The sequence below is a fragment of the Cibotium barometz genome, chromosome 50, assembly GCF_041138505.1.
Source record: "Cibotium barometz isolate CiBa-2024 chromosome 50, ASM4113850v1, whole genome shotgun sequence".
Lineage (NCBI taxonomy): Eukaryota > Viridiplantae > Streptophyta > Polypodiopsida > Cyatheales > Cibotiaceae > Cibotium > Cibotium barometz.
The window spans coordinates 8,870,690-8,897,419 of record NC_141095.1 but is presented as its reverse complement, the minus strand read 5'-3'; the positions used below and the strand labels follow the sequence as shown (position 1 = coordinate 8,897,419).

Sequence of the window (26,730 nt, the reverse complement as noted above, 5' to 3'; positions counted from 1 at the left end):
GTAATATATTCACTTATGAAAATTCAACATGAAATCTCCGTTGAAGATCAGTAAGATCAACCAACAGATCCATATACAAGAGCCGTGGACTCATCCGTTTGAGGACCAGCAAGGTCAATCAACCAGATCCATGCTCGGTTGGCAGAAAACAACTCTTACTCCTTGTTCCAATATCTTCCACGACGCACATGTGAGAATCATCAAAGCCTGAGCACCGTATGGTCACAGCACCCTCTAGGATCCTTCGCAGGTCACCTAGCGCTTCACTTATAGACTAGGCGTACCAGAGGCTCACCATTTAAATCGAACGTAGGCTGATCAAGACCTCGACTGACCTTGCTACACGCGAGATGTCCTCTGTTGACTCTCCGTCAACTGTTGCAACTTTATCAGTTAGGTCTCCACGATCTTATTCACAACACGGTCAAAATGCTTCCCCAGCATTCTTGACATAAAACAGTTATTTACAAACAGGTCACAAATATAATTTCCATAATGAACTCTCGTCTTTCCACATTGTTCCACATCAATCCATATTACTTAATCCACATCCACTTCATACGTGTACCCATTCTCATCCAATCACATCATTTTTCATCTCATCACATCAGATTCATTCACATCACATATCATCCATTCAGATCTCATATCATTCATTCACATTCTAATTCACATGACATCACATCTCATTCATTCTCATCCCGATTTACATCACATTACATCTCATCCATTCACTCACATCGACATCACATCCTTTCACATACACGTCCTCATTCATTCTTCCACACATTCACATTCATACATCCACATCTATACATCCACATCCATATCCACATCCAAACATCTACATCCACATCCAAACATCTACATCCATATCCACATCCATACATCTACATCCATATCCACATTCACATCCATATCCACATCCATACATCTACATCTATATCCATATCTATACATCCACATCCACATCCACATCCATATCCACATTTATTCATTCTCATACACATGCACACCCTTTCTTTCACATATACCGCATTCACATCCAATCACATCCCATACTCATCTTATTACATCCGTTCGCATACTATTCCCATTTAATAGCTTTTTCTAGATTGATACCGATAATAAGACTTTTTCTCAATTTCTGTCAATTGCTTGGCCTATTTAAAGATTCTTTTTATGACAACTATTTTCATATTCCTTCTTAATTCCTCAATTAAATTATATTCAATATTCTTCTTTTGAATAAAAGAATTCATGAAATTTGAAGAAATCAATTCTATCCATATTTTCACTTTTGATAAATAATCATAAATCGAATTATACTAAAAATTTCTCTTCTTCCAATTTAATTTCTTGGATCCCAATTACCATGGGAATTCCTCTTTTTGCATTAAAATAATTACATTCCAAGATCATAAAAATTTCTCTTTTATCTTCAATATTTCTCGTAAAATAATTTCATCTAAAATAAAATATCCATTATTTCAATATACTAGGAATCTCTTTTCCCATCCAAATCATGGAATTCCAAATGTCATAGAAATTTCTCTTTTAACATTTAAATATTTCTCATAGATAAAATAAATTTATCTAAAAATTCATCTTTGAATTTAAATGAATTATCCAATAATTTCAATATGCTAGGAATTTCTCTTTTCCCATCTAAATGATAGAATTCTAAATATCATAGGAATTCCTCTTTTAACATTTAATTATTTCTCATTAATAAATAAATTTATCTAAAAATTTATCTTTAAATTTAAATGAATTATCTAATAATTCCAATATGCTAAGAATTTCTCTTTTCCCATCTAAATGATGGAATTCCAAATGTCATAGGAATTCCTCTTTTAACATTTAATTATTTCTCATAATATTAAACTTCATTCTTTCAATTAAATTCAGAATTATCAGTAATAGTAGCGGAGCTAGGTAAAATTTTTGTAAAATAAACACATAAAATGTTTTCATTTATAATATGAAAAGAGGACTTCCTACCATATTCTAAGAATTATCATCCTAGATTAGTTGAATGATTCTCATTGTAATCATGAAAAATCTAATTTTTATGTTTATGCATAATTAGTGAATTAGATAAAGAGAAATTTCTAGTAATTTATTTTTATGTTACAAGAGTAATCTCCATGATAATGAAAATCCATGTATTCCAATGAATCAAGAGAAAAAAATTAGAATACTAATATAATGTATATTTTATATAAAAATTAAAGAAAAATTTTAGTTAAATTTATCTTTTTAATAATGAAATAAATATCATAAAAGCATTAAAAAGCTATTATTTTGACCTCCACTAAGACAAGCATAAAAATTACTTTTAGATTAGAGAAATGATTCATGAGAAGCTTCATTTGGATTAAGAATAGGTCATAAGAATGACCATTCTTTAGGGGAGAGAGAAATGCTTAAAAACCATTAAACAGTAGAGATCCCCAACCAATCAATTAGTTTGATATGTTGTAGGAGTCACAAAGAAAAATTGAAGAGAGAAGCTCCAATCTCTTCAATTTTGTAGAGGTTTTAGAGGATAATAGAAAATATCATTATTTCAGCATAATACTGGCATAATATAGTTCTCATTTTTTTTTTACAAAGGGCTAAGGATCTATTTATAGGTGGGGGGCTAAGGATCTATTTATAGGTAGGGGAGGCCTCTAACCAAGTCCAACTAGTTTCTAGAGTTTTTTAAATTCAGTTTAGTTGAATTTGGACAAGATTTGATCCTAGTTTGGTTCCTTTTTTATTTGGTTTGATCCGAGAGAGAGGAGAGAAAAATATCACAATATTTTTGAGTTTAAAACTCCACCACATGTGAAATAGCACCTCCTTGAAGGGCCCTCTTTTCCTTACACATGTGTCAAAAATGAATCATTATACACAAAATATCTCATTTTTTAGTAATACTCATAGTTTTTTACTAATAAACCTTGTACTCAGTCAACTCTTCATCTTATGTGGGCATTTACTCATTTTTTGCTATTTTTCTTTTATAAATTGGATTTATCTCCTCCCCACACATGGATTGATCCTATTGGCCCATAGGAACCTTAATTAGATCATAATCCAAAAATTTCTAAAAATCTAGACCCTTAGGCTAAGGTCCTTTATACCTATTTCCAATTAATTTCAATTACACATTGGAAAGTTCTTAGATACTAGGAGGATTTTTATATCCAAAAATATCTCAATTTTGAACTACCTTCCTCTAGACATTTTCTCTCTCTAGGTCAAAACAGGATAAAACAAAATCTTTCTTTTATTTCAGAGGGGAATAATTATAAGATCAGAAAGGGAGATTCTTACACATGTACACCTCAATGGGGGAGAGGAATCTTACATCCTACCCCACTTAAAAAACGCAAGATGTCCTCAACTTGCAAACTAGAGGACAACTCTTTCCCTTAAAGATCCAACTAATTCTAGGGTTCCTTATATTCTGGTCAACCCAACAGAATCCTGGGATAAATATCCCTGATATAGAACTCATCATTAAATAACAATTCATTCATATCATATCATTCATATCTTTAACACAATAATGGTCTATTAGACCGAAAAAATTCTCTCTGAATATTCCTCCACGGGAATTTCAGTCAAGCAAGTTCTCAACTTGTCATCCAATCAACTTGATCCACCATGTCAAGTGTTAACAGTAACAATCTGACAGCATAATCCACTAATCTCATAGTGATTTGCTAAGGTCATTATCATCATTCCAGTTTACGAACATTATCACAAGGACGACCCATTCATCCTCATTGTGGTTTTGCTCAGCTTATCACTTTTCAACCAAAATTCAAGAATCATCTTTTCCTAATCAGAATCCAAATCAATTCATCAATTCTCAACCAAAATTTTAAAGTCATATCAACCATATTCGAATTCATCTGGAAAGTATTTTTGCTTATAATTTTACGGTCTTAGATTTACTCATATATACTGTCAGTAAAGAGCTGCAGTTATGCCCTCGATATATACGGGTAGTCACGATCCTTAGAATTATAAGGTAAATACCATCATGTCTAGGCCTCGAGCAAGTCAAGGATTCCATATAATTACGGTACTTCCATCTAAAGACCCAATTACCAATTTATGAATTTCAGTCTGAATATCAATTTGTATGAATTTCATCATATAATTCCAACCTTTTACTATTACTTCATAAATTTTTGACATTTTTGGCTTCTCAGTTAGTCCACTATAGCCAATTTGCTCTGATACTAGTAAACTGAAAGATTCCTGCCCCCTCTGCGCAACGGATTCGGGGGTGCTAACACCGAAAGTAACACTCCTTGCACAGTGCACGGTTCTCTCACTCAGGGCCTCGCACACGGATATCCGGACATGAGACTAATCCCTCGGTTTTTCCAAAACCAAACCCGAAAAAACTTCCCTTGCCTGAAAAGCACGGGCGATTCCTCTAGGATATTTTTACTCTAACGTAGTCAAGGTCATTACTGACCAAACTAATCCGATCGAACCTAAAGTCACTTGGTCAGATCAAGGAAGAAACTTGCACTTGGATCATAGAGATCGATGCTTTTTTTCCCATCGGAAGGCACATCCATTGAGTCCTTTACTTACTATCCGAGATTTACTTCATCTAGCGTACTACAATAGAATTGAGTCTTATTTTACGGATCCATCACTCGAGATGAACCACCTAGCCCTTCACTCATAAGCCGCTTCCTTGGTCCCTCATCCACCGTACCAAAAGCTCACCATTTAAATCGAACCTAGGCTAGGTCAAGCCGACCTTGCTACGCGAGACGTCCTCCCTTGACTCTACGTCAGCTATTGCAACTTTATCAATTAGGTCTCCATGACCTTATTCACTCACAAGACGATCAAAATGCTTCCCCAGCATTCTTGACACAAAACAGTCATTTACAAACAAGTCACAAATACAGTTTCTATGATGAACTCTCGTCTTTCCACATTGTTCCACATCAATCCATATTACTTAATCCACATCCAATTCATAAGTGTACCCATTCTCATCCAATCACATCATTTTACATCTTATCACATCAGATTCATTCACATCACATATCATCCATTCACATCTCGTATCATTCATTCACACTCTGATTCACATGACATCACATCTCATTCATTCTCATTTCGATTTACATCACATTATATCTCATCCATTCACTCACATCGACATCACATCCTTTCACATACACATACTCATTCATTCTTTCACACATACACATCTACATTCGTACTTCCACATACACATCCATATTCATATATCCACATCCACATCTATACATCCACATCCATTCTTCCACATACACATCCACATTCATTCTTCCACCACATACACATCTACATTCATCTTCTACTCATCCACATCCACATCCATATCCATACATCTACATCCACATCCATATCCATATCCATATCCACATCCATACATCTACATCTATATCCACATCCATACATCTACATCCACATCAATATCTATACATCCACATCCAAACATATACATCCATATCCACATCTATACATCCACATCCCCACATCTACATCCATACATCCACATCTATATGCACATCCATACATCTATATACACATCTACATCCATACATCCACATACACATCTACATCCATATCCACATTTATTCAGTCTTATATACATGCATACCCTTTCTTTCACATATACATCCGCATTCACATCTAATCACATCCCATACTCATCTTATCACATCCATTCTCATGCTTTTCTCATTTAATAGCTTTTTCTAGATTGATACCGATAATATGACTTTTTCTAAATTTCTGCCAATAGCTTGACCTATTTAAAGATTCTTTTTTTGATAACTATTTTCATATTCTTTCTCAATTCCTTAATTGAATTATATTCAATATTCTTCTTTTGAATAAAAAAATTTATGAGATTTTTAGAAATCAAATTTATCCATATTTTCACTTTTGGTAAATATTCATAAATCGAATTATACTAAAAATTTCGCTTCTTTCCATTTAATTTCTTGAATCCTAATTACCATGGGAATTCTTCTTTTTGCATTTAATTAATTGCATTCCAAGGTCATGGCAATTCCTCTTTTATCTTCAATATTTCTCGTAAAATAATTTTATCCAAAATAAAATATCTATTATTTCAATATACGAAGAATTTCTCTTTTTCCATCCAAATCATGAAATTCCAAATGTCATAGGAATTCCTCTTTTAACATTTAAATATTTCTCATAGATAAAATAAATTTATCTAAAAATTCATCTTTGAATTTAAATGAATTATCCAATAATTCCAATATGCTAAGAATTTCTCTTTTTTCATCTAAATGATGGAATTCCAAATGTCATAGGAATTCCTCTTTTAACATTTAATTATTTCTCATAGATAAATAAATTTATCTAAAAATTCATCTTTGAATTTTAATGAATTATCCAATAATTTCAAAATGCTAAAAAATTCTCTTTTTCCATCTAAATGATGGAATTTCAAATGTCATAAGAATTCTTCTTTTAACATTTAATTATTTCTCATAGATAAATAAATTTATCTAAACATTCATCTTTGAATTTAAATGAATTATCAAATAATTCCAATGTGATAGAAATTTCTCTTTTCCGATCTAATTGATGGAATTTGAAATGTAATAAGAATTCCTCTTTTATCATATAAATTTATCTATGTAAAAAGATAAATATAACTAAAATCTTTCTTTAATTTTTACATAAAATATACATTATATTAGTATTCTAATTTTTTTCTCTTTATTCATTTGAATATAAGGATTTTCATTGTCATGGAAATTACTCTTTTAACATAAAAATAAATTACTAAAATTTTCTCTTTTTCTAATTCACTAATTATGCATAAACATAAAAATCTATTTTTTCATGATTACAATGAGAATCATGCAACTAATCTAGGATGATAATTCCTAGAATATGATAGGAAGCCCTCTTTTCATATTATGACTGAAATTATTTTATGTGTTTATTTTACAAAAAAAAATTCATAGCTCCGTTGCTATTACTAGTAATTCTCAATTTAATTGAAAGAATGAAGTTTAATATTATTGATATGATTAGAATGACCAGTAATTGGATCATTATCTTATTATGGATTGATTTATAATTTCTCTATGAGAAATAAATATTATAAAAGCATTAAAAAGCCATTATTTTGATCTCCAATTAGACAAGCATAGAAATTACTTTTAGATTAGAGAAATGCTTCATGTGAGAAGCTTCATTTAGATTGAGAATAGATCATAAGAATGACCATTCTTTAGGGGAGAGAGAGAGAGAAATGCTTAAAAACTATTAAATTAAGCATAAATAAAAATTTATGTGTTTCTTTATTACAACACATCAAAGAAATTCAATAGTATTCAAAAGCCATTCAAATTAAGCTTCTCAAGCTTGAGAGAGGTTGAGAAGAGAAACATTTAGAGTTTTAATAAGAAAAAGATAATAATCCACACTTTACCTTCTAATTTGCTTGATTCTTTGATCGGCCCCCAACCAATCAATTGGTTTGGTATGTTGTAGGAGTCACAAAGGAAGATTGAAGAGAGAGAGAAGCTCCAATCTCTTCAATTTTGTAGAGATTTTTAGAGATTAATAAAAAAAATATCATCATTTCAGCATAATACTGACATAGGATAGTTCTCATATTTTTTACAAAGGACTAAGGATCTATTTATAGGTGGGGGAGGCCTCTAACCAAGTCCAACTAATTTCTAGAATTTTTTAAATTCGATTTAGTTGAATTTGGACAAGATTTGATCCTAGTTTGGTTCCCTTTTGATTTGGTTTGATCCGAGAGAGAGGAGAGAAAAATATCACAATATTTTTGAGTTTAAAACTCCACCACATGTGAAATAAGCACCTCCTTGAAGGGCCTGCTTTTTCTTACGCATGTGTCAAAAATGAATCATTATACCCAAAATATCTCTTTTTTTTAGTAATACTCAGTTTTTTACTAATAAACCTTGTACTCAGTCAACTCTTCATCTTATGTGGGCATTTACTCATTTTTAGATATTTTTTATTTATAAATTAGATTTATCTCCTCCCCACACATGGATTGATCCTATTGGCCCATACGAACCTTAATTGAACCATAATCCAAAAATTTCTAAAAATCTAGACCCTTAGGCTAAGGTTCTTTATACCTATTTTCAATTTATTCCAATTGCACATTGGAAAGTTCTTTTTGAATTTCTGTTTCAGCAGGGGAACCCATTTTAGACACTAGGAGGATTTTTATATCCAAAAATATCTTAGCAATTAGGCAATCAGACATAGCAATGATAGAGGGACTACATGGATCGACATCCTCACTGAACCGCATACCTAACATCTTCGAGCCATTGAGATCTATACCCCAAATGCACATCCCAATAACATTTGTCATGCCAACAATAAGAGTGTCATCAAGTTTTGCACCCCCTGTCACTTCAATCCCATCGGACTTTGGTTCTTTACCTAACATTTCTATAATTCCTATAGATATCAGCCCTATTCCCGCACCTTGAACATATTGACTAGTCCAAGAAGAAGGAGGGTAGTCCAAGAACTCGGTGAGTCCCTACTATCAAGAGCTCTCATATACGACCTCAATGAGTCATATAAAAATATGGTCCTATAGATCTCCAAAATTATGGGTAAATATCACGGAACAACTGATCTTGTTCAATTCATTCAAATATCTAAACAGAGATGTAAAGCCTTTGGAAATCCAAACTACCCTACCAAGGTACATGCATTGAACCTATGCTTAGAGGAAAAATTTAATTGATGGTTCATCACCTTGATGCCAGAAATCAAGAAAAACTTCAGAACCTTGAAGTTAACCTTTATCCATGGCTTTTAAAGACAAGGTGATCGATGGAGTGCAGCGAAAGAACTCTATTAAATTAAGCGTAAACCAAATGAAACCATTAAAGACTTTATCATTCAGATAAAACTCTTGAACTCACGATATGAGTCATGGGAGAAATTAAAAGATTCTCAATTGAGGGTTGTTGCAAGATCAGGGTATCCAGTTTTATCCAGTTTCTGCTGGACTGGGACAATGCTTGGAGAGCAAATTTTGGGGGGCAAGGTACTTAAAATGAGATCAAGCAAATAATAGAAAATATGCTTGCCCTTAAATTAACCCAATATAACTTAAATTAATTTAAATTAGTCTAATTAATTAAAATTAATTAAAAATATGATGAAATGATAAACAAATGATCTTTCCATACTTAAAGTGATCCAATTTATTTTTCCATAGATGTACCATCACAAGTACACTAGTCCCTATAGGTTTTAGATGATTCACATCAAAAATGTAATTTTACTAATTAGATTATTAATATTTGCAGGCCTTCTGATAGTCTAGAAGAATTTTGAAAAAGAGATCATTAAAAATCCAACCATTGGATTTGCAATTTTTACTAACCACCACATTCTACTAATGTCTCAGTATCTACCCACTCTTTTGATCTACAAGATTGAGGATTTTAAGTGGTAGCTATTGTGGGTACAAAAAGTGGCGTATATTATAACACTTTAAAGACCTTGAAATATTTAAAGAAAATAGACAGATATCTTAAAATTTTCTCAAAAAATCAAGTTAAGCTCCATATTATGTGAAGATCTAAGGTACAAAGTGGGAATCTCATATGAGTTTATATGTAAAAGATATTAGCATTTTATGGAATCAGCTCAAATTTGGGACAGGGTGTATACATTGACTTTGTACCTAAGAAAATGAGGACTTTTGACTATCTAATGCTGAATCAAATTATGTAACTATATTTCCAACTTTGAATATGATGTTCCAACAAAAGAACTTGAAACGAAATTCCTTCATTTACTAGGAGAGATTAGCCACTAAAGGTAAACAAATGCCTGTTTTTTTACTGTTTATAGGGTGCCTGAGTGGACAAAACTGGGCACCCTGATCTTGCAACCACCCTTGAAGAGATGTTCATGATGGGCTTAAAGAATAACAGCTTACACAGCTTGATCATTGTATCCAACTTAGAAACATTCGATCAATGTTATAAAAAAGCAATACGGTTAGATGACAATATGATGGAAGATGATCATGATACGAGTGTTTCCTCATCTAAACCAAGTGAAGCAATGGCAAAAGAAAGATTGATCTCGAAATTGCCATTCCCTGAATTCTATGGAGCTTTGCTTAAAAGCTTTCAATCGACATCTCTAAGAGAAGATGAAATCCTTAAAAGCCAAATATCCTTAATGCCTCTAAAAGTAAGGAATGAAATACCTTGTGTTCAGTGCAATCACTATGACCATCCCAATCTCCATTATGTATACAAGACACCTATTTTTCTATACTGCATGTATTGTAAATCCTTTGGTCATGATACTACAAAGTGTCCCAATTCATCAAAAATTGACTCAAAACTCCCATCTCCCGTGCACCATACAGAAACAGTCCAAAGGGTAGTAACTGCTCAGGAAGCAGTTAAGCAAACACTTCAGTGTTTCTATTATCGTGGACCTCACAAAGTGATAGACTGCAAAGTTTGGAATACTTCCATGCCCATAGTCACTACACTTTGCAACCCATGTGGAACAATGTGGCATTGACCACATGTTCCAAGATTTCCTAAGACGAGTTGCTTCAATGCAACTTGTCTCACAAAATACAACTCTAAATATCTTAAGTGTACAAAATGAGAAATTATTTATGGCACCCTTGAATGTACTTCTTACACGCTTACAAGCCAAGACACGAGTGTAAAAAAGAATATAAAGATACACTTCGAAATGGGTAGAAGAACATGCCTTAAAGCAGAAACCAAAAGAGAAAACAAAACCTTCTAAACCTAAGAAAAACAAGGGACAACAAACTATCGAAACCAAGGTTAAATTAAAGGATAGGAAAAAGGAGCCTGTGGAGGGACATAAACCCAAAAGAGCCAAAAGCTACACATGATGCAGAATCATCCACCTCAAAGGCTACCACACAAACCACAAAATCCACATGTGCAACACAGAATACAAAAGTCCAAAAGAAAATTCGTTCTCGTCGCATATGGACAAACATAATGAAAACCTAATGATCCAATGAAAGTCAGAAGATGAAACGAGTTCTAGTATGTCACTTAGTGAGAATGAAAGAAGTTCTGATTCGACACTCACTACAATGCACGAACCAATCAAGAAACTAGAACCCACCCAACCACCTCAAATTGAAAATCATGATCATATGACATATGCAAAACACAAAAAGCAAGCTCAAGAGAGCATGCTTAGCATGGTTGAGAGTCTTAAAAGATCACCAGTTGTTATTGAACCTCATAATGCCAATCTTAAAAAAGAACCAAAATACAAAACCTGGAGGAGTACCGCTTTCCCTTCCAAGAGGAAGACATACTCTAAAGACGAGTCATTAGATACAGATTGCATGAATTATGCAATTGAGAAAGCATATGAGGAATTCAATGAATCCCTTATGAAATTAAAACAGTCTCTCAAAACCTCATTTGGAGGAATGCTCTTCTCTCATGGTGAAGCCAGCATAGTGTCAGGACTTGCACCTTTAAGGGCTCAACACAAGTTATACCAAGACATAAAGAGCTCCATAAAACAAGATTGTAAAGATTCACAAGTTTCCAATAGAACTCAGTTAGACTTGTCAGAGGACCAAGTGTACCATTGTACACATTGGGTACTCTTGAAAAAGCTGAGAGCCAAAAAGAGGACGAAAGTGAAACAGGAATATGAAACACAAATTGAAATATCCATAGATTCCCTTGAAGATTCTATCATGATATAGTTAGATTCTCCTACAGGCAATGATGTTAAGTGCACAAGCGCATTGATTAGCTCTCGAGCTACTCATAACATCATGACAATAGACACTTGGATGTCATTGGGACAACCTAAACTCATCTACAAAAAAATACTCTTGCAAGAGGAGCCAATTGACAAAACATTGAAGTTCCCAATTACTTTAGCTATGTTACTCAAACAATCGGTTGGAGATGTGAAATTTACATTCCATGGTTATCCTAGATTCCCTCCAGTATAAGATTACCCTTGATGGAGCTTGGTGGATACCTAACTCGTATTCAATTGATAAATCCATGTAAACAGTCACCTTGAACACTTGTGCAGGCATTGCTATTATAGAACGAAGAGACCTTGGAGGAGATGAAACTTCCAACATATCTTACTGAAAAGATTCCTAGGATTCTGGTTAGATTGAAACTTTCCAATAAAATCACCACAGATCAAGCACAACTTTATCCAACATAAGAACACAATCTCATTAAACCCTCAAGTTATGGGTTTGTTAGGTCAACCAGTACTCATAGATCATCCTGGAAGAATTCCCTTTACACAAGACTTCAACATGCCATGTTTGGGTTACTTTGAACATACAATGTATATTGAAACTAACCTCCTTACTTGCAAGTTATTTTTGGTTGAATATGTGTTGTAGTAGATTTGATTTTGGGGCATTTGTTGCCTAGGCACCACTGTGCTTTGCTAGTGATAGGGTCATCATGATGGTCAATGATACAAAATTGACAATACCATACTGTAAGGAAGAGGATCCAACCTTTTCTATGATTCTAAACACAAAAGATTACAAACCCCTTCCATAGAGTCCCCTCTACACAATGACCTACCATCTGTGTCAACGATCGACTCTGATAAAGCATCTACTCCTTCAACTCCATTCTCACCGACAAAGTTCGATGCCAAAATCTTATAGTCAGCAGCTATTCTTCAAAAAGTTCACCGCGCACAACCATTTATTGCTAAAAAGAAACTCAAAGGAAAATCCCCGGAGCCTACGTCTCTTTATCGACAAACCTCACTAAAGGAAACAACCGCAAGCTCAAAAGCTTGATCATCGACAGCCACTCCACAGCAGAATCTAGCCTCATTATCGTCAACAATGCACATGAGTCCCAAACATGTAGCCTCAGCGCCAACTAATGTGAAGGAGAGCTCACAAGATTCCACTTCAACCAAAAAGAAAAACCCACCAAGACAACAAAAATCAAGGTACTTAATGGCATCAAAATGTAGGTGGAGAAGCAACTACTTGTTGCTCGAGGCTACTACGAAGATGCTAATCAAATTTAGGTACCTTGACAGTCAAAGCCTCTTCCTCAATGTAGCACTTAAAGACTAAAGAAAAAGAAAAGTACTCCAGAACACCGTCCACAAAAGCCTATGAGTTCCTCAGCGAACTCTAACATCTCAACAAGTGTGGGCATCCAAAAGATTACTGCAAGCACAAGGATACTACCAAGAAAATACCAATGCTTGGATTTCCAAGCGCATCACAAAGTCCCCTAATCTTGCACAAAGAAGGAAGCCTCAAGACCAAAAGCATCAACCACTAATTTATAATGTTCATCAAAGATAGGTTCATGTGCACATGCTTCAACAAGGATATTATGAAGATAATAGCATCATATGGTTAACAAAATTGAACAACGTGAAGAAAGCCTCACCACCGACTTCTATCCCAACAGCTTCACCTAAAGTTTGCCAAGAATGAAAACCCAAGAAACACCAAGCAAGTCACTCAACCACTCTCGTGCATTCAGTACCTACACAAGAGTTTATGTGTTCAAGGAACCCTTAATGGTAACCAACCAGTAGTCTTACCTACCGCCTTAACATTTGAGCCAGCAATTTAAGAATCAATTTCTACTTTTGCAATGGAGACTCAAAGACAAACTCACAATTCTCTTTTCACCCCTCTGGATGTGAAGTGTCAGTACAGAAGCGACACGACAGACATAAAAACTTATTCTCTTAAAAAGGAGAATAGCCACAAGAACCTGTTGCTCACAAGGTGGTAATTAGAAAGAAAAAAGCACAAGAGTCACACATATGACCTACCTAAAAGTGATAGAATATCACAAGAAACTCTCAAGGATCTTCAATATTCATTATATTTGGTTACGCTTATAGCTTACTATTCTTTTGGCTATGTTAATGTAGCAGCTGCTTCATGAGTATATATCCATACTCATCCACTGGAGGACATTTGCACCAAAGTGTCACCATCGACAACTTCAAAGTACATCTCTAGATAAGGAAGCCATGGTTGACGAAAGCCTGATCAATGGTACAACCCATCTCCTGAAATTTTTCTTTAAATAACAAACCTCTCCAAACGACGCTATCATCTTTGCAAGTCAATGATCTTCAATCCTTAGTGAAGATATCTATATTAGCCTCGCAAATTAACGTAATTCTTTCAATCCTCGCCAACTAATGGCTACTTCAACATAGAGCAATTCAATAAGAGTCTATATGACTCACTTCTTGTACTTCATGTATATCTACTTTACAAGAGCACTTAAATATACATAAAAACATAAAACTCACTTCTTGTACTTCATGTATATCTACTTTGCAAGAGCACTTAAATATACATAAAAACATAAAACTCACATGATGGAAAGAAGCATGCAAAAACACGACCTACTCAACAACATTTGACAAGAATCGTGTCACACAAAGAGACTTCATCTTCAAATGATAAATGTTGCTCCAATGAATTAAATGAGGAACTGAGAATCACCATCTCATTCTGATGATTATGTCTACGTTCTTCCAAATAATTCCCTCTTCTCTCCCATTATTAACATCCTTTAGCGTCCCCACTAACACAAATCACATGTGACCTTGCTTATGATTTCTAAAAACAAAGTGAGCAAAAAACACCCAAAAAAACACGCTCACATAAATATAAAACTATAATCATTCGCAAAAAACTTCACTGCCCCACCCCATTAGAAATTCCCAATAAACCACTAACCTTTTCATTCACTAACTAGCTTTTCTTATTCCTTCCGGAAGAACAAAGACCATTGAACGTCACTCAACATCAAAGCCATCGACAAAGCTTGCCCATTCTCCCTACACAAAGCTTGCCCATTCTCCCCACACAAAGATCTTCAATGCGATCACAAGCACACAATCGACATCATGAAGAGGAGAATGTTAACCCATTCCTAGGATTAACAAGAATTACCACCATTATCTTACATTAAGGAGTCAAGATAGATACACTAAAGAGTGATACATTCAAGATATGAAGTAACGGTATCCAAATCTATAATTTGAATGGGCGCCCGTAATGGTTTGACGGAATACTTAAGGTGATTCCCACTTCAAGAGCGTGTGATAACAAGCTAGGATGAAGTCCCAAGTGATATACTTCATGGATATATTATGAAAGTAGTCATTGTAATAGCATTAGGCCTCTTATGAGCCTAAAGTGCCTGGCCACCGACCACAATTTAAATAAGTGTGAACACTTATGGCCATGAATATAAGTGAATTTGTCTCATAATACAACATACTCTCCCATTGTGCAATTGAGTCTTGCTCTTGCTAATCCTCTTACTAATCAACCAGAATTTTTCGCTCGCTGAAGCTATCCAAATCTATAATTTGAATGGGCGCCCGTAATGGTTTGACGGAATACTTAAGGTGATTCCCACTTCAAGAGCGTGTGATAACAAGCTAGGATGAAGTCCCAAGTGATATACTTCATGGATATATTATGAAAGTAGTCATTGTAATAGCATTAGGCCTCTTATGAGCCTAAAGTGCCTGGCCACGGACCACAATTTAAATAAGTGTGAACACTTATGGCCATGAATATAAGTGAATTTGTCTCATAATACAACATACTCTCCCATTGTGCAATTGAGTCTTGCTCTTGCTAATCCTCTTACTAATCAACCAGAATTTTTCGCTCGCTGAAGCTCCCGAACCAGTGCTTCATTTGCAGGCAGGTCGGTCATCTGGCTGCTGCTGCCCTCGCAAGAGACCCCGACCCTCACCACAGCAGGCCCCTGATGGCCCGCCCACAGATGCGGCTCGACAGGCAGCCTCTGGGACACCTGCTCAGGCCACAGAGACCTCGGAGTGGCAGCCTGGACAGGGGCGCCGTTGAGGGAGACAGCCACAGCAGCACGCCCAGAGACCGCTGTGCAGCGGCAGCCACAGTCTCAGCATCACTGGGTTTCCGTGAGGAATAGCTTTGCTCCCCTCCAGGAGGAGACCCCTTTGACGACGATTGAGGACCAGGAGATGCCAGCACCCCCTCCCCCACCCCCCACCCCCCACCCCCGCCCCCCCCACCACCTCGCTTCCACCTTCGCCTCCTCCCGTCCCCGCTCCGATTTCGGCAGCGGCTCCCTCTCCACCCCCCTCACCCCCCCCTCCTCCCCCCCGCCCGCCTCACCTCCCCGAGAGGCCCTGGCAGTCCCCTGGCATTCACCTGCAGTCCGGAGGACGCTGAGCACCGACCTCACTCGAGCACCACAGAGGAGACTTACCATGCCGATTCGGGCTTCACGGATATCATCTATCCGCAGTCGGCTTAGTCGCCTCAGCACTAGACAGTGCTCGGAGGCTTTTGATTACGCCTTCACACGGCTTTTTGGAGCAGAGGGCCCCCATGAGCAGCACCCATCAAAGTTCATGTAGTGATTCCTCCGGCCCACGAGGAGGAGGCACTTGATTCAGCGGTGGCCTTCTCGTTTCCTCTATGTGGCCCATGTGACCAGGAGTGGACTCTAGAGCTCGCTCTTAGTACTTCTAAGACTCAGGCAGTTGAGTTTTCTCATCATGTGAGCGATTTGGAGGTGACAGATGTGATAGGCCGACTATGGGAGTTGGCTCATTTTTTCTTGGATCTCGGGAGTGTGGATGCCTCAGCGATTCGTCATTTGGTCGTTCACATAGTGGCCGACTTAGCACGCGACCCTGGATATGTATGTATACACAAGGTTGCTCTGTCTGAGCAGGAGGCAGTCACCATGGGACACAGCCCACTGGCGCCTGATCCGTGATTCTTGCAGTACACCGGGTGGGCAGATTCGCAGCCGCTCGGTTGGTGGCAGCATTGATATTTTGATGTTGCAGGAGCACCACTTGGGTGAGAGCAGGATCCGGAGATATGGTTCGGTGATGCCTGGTAGATGGGACACCTTTTGGTCTGCAGGGTTTGGTCCTTTGGGTGGACAGGGAGGAGTATGCATGGTCATTGCAGATGTCTGGCGGGGCAGGCCAGAGGGATCATTGTGGTGGCTGGTAGAGCACAGTATGTCATTCTGAGGATGCATGATGAGCTAGTGGGCGTGCTCAACGTCTATGCGCCCAACCATGCTAGTGCCAGAGCAGAGTTCTGGACCCAGGTTACGGATGCATTGCCAGAGGCCGCACATTGGTGTGTCGGGGGTGACTTCAACATGCTTGAGGACCCAGCTGATAGGTGGGAGGCAGTCATGTTACAGTGCACGGCACGGAGCTTGCATCTTGGGAGCGATTTTGCATGTCACTGAGGATCACTGATGCATGGCAGCATGGGGCCTTCTCCCGCTCTCAGGACAGTCTTAGTTTCTCTTGGTCAGATCGCTATGACAGGGAGGGACTAATCTATCACGAATTGATCGCTTTTATGTGGGCGACTGGTTAGGGGAGCGAGGGGGCTCCGTTGGCATTCTCGCTGGCACCTCATTTTCAGATCATGTGCCAATTATTTTGATGCTTGAGGAGAGGACACGGGAGCCTAGCTCGCAGTTGAGGATCCCAGAGAGGGTACTTATAGATCCTAGTCTCGCAGCAGAGGACATTGAGAGGATCTAGCATGATAGTCAGTGCTCTGACCAGGATGCAGCAGGCCTGTGTGCCTAGGGACTCATGGAGCTTAGCTCTTTTCTGCACGCTGCAGCTTTGACACGGCTGGGAGAGATTCGCGAGCGGGAGCAGCGGGGCTGAGACGTAGCCTTGCTTCGCTTCAGCGCCTTCAGGAGCAGCAGTCTGCATGTGAGTAGGTGGCGTCCCAGCTGAGCCAGGCACGCCAGGAGGTTAGAGAGGCAGAGGAGCAGAGACATGAGTTTTACTATCGTCACCATGCCTCTCAGTGGACGCAGCTTGGGGATAGAGTGACTGGGGAGTTTTTTGATATTACTGGACCCCGCCATGCTTGAGCAGGAGTCCGTCAGCTTGGGAGGCCGAACGGGTCTGTCGCTCTACTGAGCCCGGGGAGATCAGAGCCATTGCCACTGGGTTCTATAGAGACCTGCTTTCAACGGAGCCAGCCACCACTGAGGCTCGGGATGCTTGCAGACAGACGGTGTGGGCCCAGGTGCAGAGGAGGGTCACAGATCGTATGCATACAGTCCTTGGTGCGCCTCTTTCAGAGGTTGAGCTTGCTGAGGCCTTGAGGGTCCTGCCGCGCCATAGTTGCCCAGGGGAGGACGGGCTGACGCCTGCCTTTTTTATGCGCTATTGGGACCTTTTGGGACCAGGCCTCCCCACAGGGGCTTTCAGTATGTTTTGGACACTGGGGTGATGCCACAGAGCTTTTCAGAGGGCTTGATCTTTCTCATCCCCAAGGGGGAGGGAGTATTAGATGATATTCGGCATTGGAGACCTATTACGATTCTCAATACTGTCTACAAGGTCTTAGTAGCAAAGGCCTTGACTTTGAGGATCCAGCCCTTCCTGGGGGAGTTGATTCATGCTACCCAGACAGGATTCGTCAAGGAGCGTAGTATCCTTAACAACATTTTCACCTTCTAGGAGGCGACGGCTCGAGCTCGATTTCTTGGTGAGGACCTGGTCGTGATGCTTCTCGATTTTGAGAAGGTATACGATAGAGTCGATTGGGGTTTCTTAGAGGGCACTATGCTTCGCCTGGGCTTTGAGCCAGGTTGGATTAGAGGGGTGGCAGCTCTGTATTCCACAACTTGCAGCCAGGTGTTCATAGCAGGAGGACGGGGGTCGAGTTTTGAGAGCTGACCAGATCAGTCCGTCAGGGGTGTCCCCTCGCCCCTTTTCTTTTTCTCTTCTTTGCAGAGGCTATGAGCATGTATTTGACGGCAAATGAGGTTGGTTTGAGAGGACTCCAGCTCCCACTTCGGAGGGAGGACCTGCTCGATGCTGAGTTTGCAGATGACACGGGCTTATTTTTGCATGGCAGGAGGCCAATCTTCTTCGAGCAGAGCAGTCGCTCTAGGTTTTTAGTGTAGCTTCAGGAGCATTGATCAATTGGCGCAAGACAGTGGCCTTTTGGATCAGTAGCGCTCCCACTCCGGCATGGAGCCCGGACCCCGGCTTTAGATGGATTCCTCCTGGCACAACAGTGCGGTATTTGGGATGCCAGATTGGACTAGATTTGTCACCTGAGCAGCAGATTGCCCTGCTTCTTCTGAGCATTCGGAAGAAGCTTTTGTATTGGAGTACAGCTCGACTATCCTTGGCCGGGAGGGTGGTGGTGGCAAATCAGGTGCTGTAGCGACCATGTGGTACATTACGCCTTGTTGGATCTTCTCGAGCTCTTGCATCAGCCAGGTACAGAGGCTGATCAGGAACTTTCTTTGGTCTGGGCGGAACGGTCACAGCCAGCTCGGGCAAAGATTGCATGGGCAGTTATTACCCTTCCGCAGGCTCAGGGAGGCTTGGGCATTATAGATCCAGTCGATCAGAGTAGAGCCTTATTGGGGAAGCTTATTGTTCGGGGGCTGCTTCCAGGCGCTGAGCCTTGGAAAGAGCTTCTCTTGCAGCGGCTGCAATATCGGGCTCCCCCAGCAGGGGACACTTGGGCACCAAAGATTCGATGGATCTTCATAGAGATGAGGAGGACAGGCCTCAGTAGAGGATGGGAGGACAGATTTGCTTTGAGCATCCTAAGAGCTTGGGAGCTGCTGAGACCGGGGCTCTCTCAGCGGACCTCCTTCTTGTGTTGAGGAGCGGGCCACACAGCCGCTCATCTGGAGCCCAGCGGTTCGCACAGAGCAGGGTCATATGCTGGGTTCTCGACCTCGTCTAGCTAGGGGCACGCCTAGCACGTAGCTTTGGAGACTGGCAGGCCTTCTACAGTCTACCAGAGGAGATCCAGGTGGAGAGGCTGAGTCACTTCAGAGGGGGGTTGATTATGAGGGATGACATTCAGGAGGCACTCACAGAGGAGTGGTTCACGCCTATCGAGCTAGTGGCTCCACGGTGGATGGGAGCCTTTACACAGTTGGAGATCCTGATTGCTGTCAGAGCTTACACTGAGGATGGCAGATGCCTCTACTATGAGATTCAGGATGAGGGCAGACTTCAGAGAGTGGAGGTGGAGTCGCCTTTGGTTGCAGAGTGCACCTTTCAGAGGATACGGGAAGTGGCCGCCGCTTCTCGGAAGTGGCATATTGACCCAGACCCTGCAGATGTGCTCCCGGATTGGCGCATATGGACATATGCAGCACGCCCCTTGGCCCGGCTACAATGGGACCCTGGTGAGTACGAGTGGCACGATCCTTATGCATCCCTTGAGGCCACAGAGATTACCTTTTTTCAGTATACTGTTCGGTTGGGACGGCATATTTTGACGGCGAGGAGGATGGTCTGCTGCAGCAGGGCACTGGCGGCTACAGGGGGACTCACAGGAGTTTCTGGAGGATTTTTGGGCTAGTCGACAGGCCCGCAGGATCTTGACTTTCCAGTGGCTGGTCGCCCACAGGGGCTCAGCAGTTGGCACCTGGCTTGTCTACAGCGGGCTTCCGGCGGCCTGCGTCCGATGCGGCCACCCTATGGAGACACAGAGACATTGCCTTTGGGACTGCCCTCAGGCGCAACTGATTTGGCTGCGGATGTTGCGTATTCTGGCCCCCCTCTCTCCAGAGGGTACGTATACGTGGGGTGCCACTGCTTGGTCGACTTCATCAGGGCCTGCTATGGGCTATGAGACGGAGCAGGACAGCTAGGCCATCAGATTCATTAGGGGCCAGCCTCGCCTTGTTCCTTCACCGGATTTCTCGTCCGCCAGCTGGACACAGGAGAGGGATCTACGATGGGAGCTCCTCAGCAACATCACCATCATCTGGTTCACCTGGAAGGCCCGCTGTTTCAGGGCCTTTGAGGGGAGACTGGAGCCACCAGCAGCAGCAGCAGAGACTGTTCGGGGGATCTGGCAGGAGTTGATCCACACCTTGCGGGGATAGTACGACCGCATTCGGGGCGACTCGAATGAGGCGATCTTGCGATGCCAGGCCTTTCACACCACTTGGCACAGCGGCCCCTTCTATACCCTTCACGCGGGGTCCTCCTGCTGGCACTACAGGCCACCTGTTTGGCTTTTCCCCCCTCCTATTGTATGATATAGCCATTCAGTTTTTTGTACTGATACTTGTACTTTTCAGCACCTAGGGAGAGTCTCCCTTGCTGCCCTGCTGTTTTCCCTGCTCTGTTTTTTCTTGTGAGCAGGAGAGGATCTTTTGAAAGCTATCACCCAGGCGGGACATCAATGTCCCATAACACTAGTTGAGCTCGATATCTCAACATCAGCATTTTTCAATCTTCATTCTCGAATCCCTCTATTTTCAAAAATTCAACTGCTAATGAGGCTTCTGATATTGATTTTGTACATTGCAACTTGTTTAAGGTACCAAAGGCACCGAACCCTTACTAGGCTACACATCATCATCCTTAACAATACATCATCACAGGTTCAAGCACTTGTCATTGGAAGTGTCGTTATTGTTTCTTGCAAGAGTCTAGCTCGATCATGTGGATCATCCACCACATGTCAAAGATAAGGGACAAGGGAATTAGTGGGTGTCCAAATATTCCACATCAAATGGCGGATGCTATTATGAGGGAGAAACCCAAGGAGTTTCCACATGGCAGAGAGATTCGTAGCACTATCGTTTTGATGAAGTGTTGTTAGACTCTTTGCCTACATATGCAGAACCTAGGAGGAAGAGGGCTAGGATTTCTAAGGATAAGGAAGTGTCTACTTCTTCGGCACCTATTGGTAGCCTTCTAGGCAATAGAACATTAATTCCTCTCTCCTTGCACTCCATGCCATGGATCAAGGAGACACAATACAAGGCAAAGATTGAGATAGAGTACACACTCATTGAGTGCAATCTCTCTTTCAATATACTACGTAGGAACTAGTGGAAGAGCATGATTGCCGATGTTGCCACTATAGGCAATGTGAATGGATGAATGGGTTTAGAGTACAATAAGATGAGGATCACCATAAGAAGGAAGAGAAGGAGAGGATTGAGACTTCTCTCCAACCTATCAAAGCAAGTTGGAAGAAGTTTGGTTGCACCATCATTTCATATGGTTGGAGTGACACAAGGCGACGCCACATAATAAATATCTTGCTCACTTCATATCTTAGCATCTATTTTTTGCACGCAGTAATGTAGACAAGGAAGAGAAGCAGATCATTTAACGATTTTATCTAGCACCACATTCGTTAGGCTATTGTGGAGGTGGACGTAGAGAATGTGATGTAAGCGGTAACATACAATACCTCTAACTGCAAGAGGATGGGTAAGTTGATCGAGGAAGCGTTTCCAAGCATTGTGTGGACTCCTTGTATTGCACACTCCTTGTATTTTCTTATAGAGAATATTCGAAGCTTGAGTTAGGTAAGGGTGCAGCCGACCATCGAGGATTCTACATGCATAGCTTCTATCTTTAGAAAGAAGCACCAGGCATTGGCTATTTTTTGCTCCCATAGTGAGAAAGATATCATAAAACCCTCCAAGACTAGTTTCCTTATATATATTTGGTCTTCAAATGTTTGTATGATGTTCGAGATGTCTTCATCGATCAGTGGGTGGTTAGGAGCCAAATACATAATGCAAATCATGAAGCCACAAGGGCCATCCAAAGAAAGGTGCTAGATGAGGAGTTTTGGACAGAAGCACATAACATCACCATAGTCTTGAAACCCTTCTTTATCCTTTTGCATGTCACAAATATGGGGGGATCTACCATGGGAACACTCTATCATCTTTTCCACAAGATGAAGAGAGAGCTTGCAGCATGCATAGTCATCTCCAGAGCCAGGTGAATATTAAATATTGAATTGTAAATATTGAATTGTAAATTATAATTTTTATTTAATATTTAAGATTTATAAATTACTATTCATAGTATGTACTTATGGTTGTTGGCATTTACAAGGTGGATGAGATTATTCACCATGTAGAGAGGAGATGAAATTGGATGCGTCATCCAATTCATGGTATGGCAGCACTATTGCATCCTCTACAAGAGTGCAGATCTTTTCAAGGACACCGCGCTTCTATCCATGATACAGAAGTCATGTATTGACGGATGAGCAACAAGTACACATTGATCGAGAGATGATAGGATAATCCAATAACCTTGGAGAATTCTAAAAACGTGGTGTTCCATGCTACTAGAGGTGTGTAAGACGCCTCTAGATTGGTGGGATACACATGGATACCATCTGCCTCAACTAAAAGCCCTTGCACTGACTATTACCCCAGGTAATAATACAAAATACATATTGAATAAAAATTCGGCTCTAGAGTGTAAGATGCAAGCTTTAAGATTTGTTATAACTAAGACTTGAATCTTCGTGGATTTAAAGATTGTTCCTCCGGAGTGTGAGAGGAACTAGAGTAACTACTCTCTTATCCGTACAAAGATTCAAAACTGCTAGAGAGATTGTTGTTTTGCAAAGTCAACCTTCCACTACTTCGGAGTCTTCGAAAGATAGATAGACCAAAACAAGTTTAAAAAATTACGACATACACTTTAAAGATCATTGTAAGCTTAAAGTGATTAGTTGCTAATAACTACTAGTGAATACATACGCCATAGGTTGATGTTGAGGAGTTCGAGTGCCCCAGCCAGTGGCATGCCAAGGAGAGCGACATAGTACGTGATGAGCAAGAGAAGATATACAAAAAGCTCACAGAGAGCTCAAGGTCATTGATAGACGAGTCACTCGAGCTCGGTCTCGAGCTCTCACGACCAGCTCCCTCACTTCTTCAACTCAACTGAGTCGTCCTTCCACCCCTAGAGGCACCAAGGTGTATACTCATGGTGCACATTCCAAAGGGAGAGGTGCCATAGTGATCAGTAGAGGTGATCCAAAGCACCAGATGCAGACTCTTCGAGAGAAGATACCTAGGACCTCTACCAGGTAATAATACAACATACATATTGAATAAAAATTCGGCTCTAGAGTGTAAGATGCAAGCTTTAAGATTTGTTATAACTAAGACTTGAATCTTCGTGGATTTAAAGATTGTTCCTCCGGAGTGTGAGAGGAACTAGAGTAACTACTCTCTTATCCGTACAAAGATTCAAAACTGCTAGAGAGATTGTTGTTTTGCAAAGTCAACCTTCCACTACTTCGGAGTCTTCGAAAGATAGATAGACCAAAACAAGTTTAAAAAATTACGACATACACTTTAAAGATCATTGTAAGCTTAAAGTGATTAGTTGCTAATAACTACTAGTGAATACATACGCCATAGGTTGATGTTGAGGAGTTCGAGTGCCCCAGCCAGTGGCATGCCAAGGAGAGCGACATAGTACGTGATGAGCAAGAGAAGATATACAAAAAGCTCACAGAGAGCTCAAGGTCATTGATAGACGAGTCACTCGAGCTCGGTCTCGAGCTCTCACGACCAGCTCCCTCACTTCTTCAACTCAACTGAGTCGTCCTTCCACCCCTAGAGGCACCAAGGTGTATACTCATGGTGCACATTCCAAAGGGAGAGGTGCCATAGTGATCAGTAGAGGTGATCCAAAGCACCAGATGCAGACTCTTCGAGAGAAGATACCTAGGACCTCTACCAGGTAATAATACAACATACATATTGAATAAAAATTCGGCTCTAGAGTGTAAGATGCAAGCTTTAAGATTTGTTATAACTAAGACTTGAATCTTCGTGGATTTAAAGATTGTTCCTCCGGAGTGTGAGAGGAACTAGAGTAACTACTCTCTTATCCGTACAAAGATTCAAAACTGCTAGAGAGATTGTTGTTTTGCAAAGTAACCCTTCCACTACTTCGGAGTCTTCGAAAGATAGATAGACCAAAACAAGTTTAAAAAATTACGACATACACTTTAAAGATCATTGTAAGCTTAAAGTGATTAGTTGCTAATAACTACTAGTGAATACATACGCCATAGGTTGATGTTGAGGAGTTCGAGTGCCCCAGCCAGTGGCATGCCAAGGAGAGCGACATAGTACGTGATGAGCAAGAGAAGATATACAAAAAGCTCACAGAGAGCTCAAGGTCATTGATAGACGAGTCACTCGAGCTCGGTCTCAAGCTCTCACGACCAGCTCCCTCACTTCTTCAACTCAACTGAGTCGTCCTTCCACCCCCAGAGGCACCAAGGTGTATACTCATGGTGCACATTCCAAAGGGAGAGGTGCCATAGTGATCAGTAGAGGTGATCAAAAGCACCAGATGCAGACTCTTCGAGAGAAGATACCTAGGACCTCTACCATTGTTGAGGAGATATCGAATACTAATGTATCATGTGATGTGAGGAAGCGAGAGCCACTATATGTTCTAATGGGAATCTCCTCTCACAGATGGGAACTACTCAACATCCTCATCTTCACGCTTGGATGATGATGAGTGAGAGCCAACCATATGGCTATTGGTATTTGTACTTTGTAGTATGTACTAGGATTGTAGCTTCAGCAAGACTTCATGTTGTATGTAGTGCAACTCATTTAACATTTATATAGCATACATGTTTGCATTTCAATTATTTTTTTGTGCATCTTTGTGTACCAATGTTGCTAAATTATAAATGATTTATAATGCATTTTTTTTACACATTATTTTTAAAAAGTGAACGTACTTAAAGTACTCATCTCGATGCATACTTTACATACTCGTATGCGTATTGTACCACACCGCAACGTTCCTAAAGTACACAACCACTATGCTACTCCATGCTATAGTCAAGGTGTCACTCTTATAGCCACTACGGATTTCACTCCTAAGTCCACACTCGACGTCACTCTGGGTTTCAATCTGGTAGGCACTCCATTTGGTCATACTCCTTGCTCTCCAGTATGGCTCCTATACTCCTATAGATACTGTAATGATGAGTCTCTCATCGAAGATGAGCTAGGTGGTAGAGTACTTAGGTATCTATGTTAGCTTTGTAGTGTACAATTCAGCCACGATATCCTCACAAAGTGGCAAGGCCACCCAGAAGAGAAAAAATATTACATTCTTGAGCAGCTTCATAGAGAGTTTCCACAAATGCTAACCCTCTCTGAGTAATTCAACAAGTGGATGCTTAAGAGAATAAGAGATCTTATGAGTAATCATAGGTCTGAAGTGCAAGATACAAGAAACCAAGAAAATATTAATCACAACAACAGGAGACTGCTAAAGCACACCTCGAAGGATTGAGGACTTCTAATTGAGGACTTCTTACCTTGGTGCTAGTGGCACGGCTGGTGGCACTAGGCACTTCCGTACATACCTTGTAAGTTTTCACCTCTTAGTTTTTGCAATGTAAATAATATATGTATGAATTGCTAAACATATTAAAAAATCTTCCTTAAATGTGTGTAGAGATAAGTAGTGGGATGTGGTAAAACTCAAGAAGAGTATGACCTCGCATGGTCTCATGAAACTACCACCTTCTTCGACAAGATAGAGCGGGAAGGACAAGAGCTCAATTGGGTCCACATCTTCAATTATATAAGTATATAATATTGTCAAACTTTAAACTTTTCAACTTTCTAAATTTTACGTATAAATTAATTTATACGTAAAATTAATTTTACGTATAAATTAATTTATATAATATTATCAAACTTTAAACTTTTCAACTTTCTAAATTATGTATAAATTAATTTATCTTTTTACATCTTTGTTTTTTTATGTTAAATTATCTTG

The 26,730-nt window shown here is 39.9% G+C and overlaps 1 protein-coding gene across 5 annotated transcripts in view; it reads right to left on the bottom strand.

Moving 5' to 3' along the window:
* LOC147609780 (uncharacterized) overlaps positions 1-26,730 on the bottom strand; it is a 107,755-nt gene that overhangs the window by 5,888 nt on the left and 75,137 nt on the right. The window lies entirely within an intron of this gene.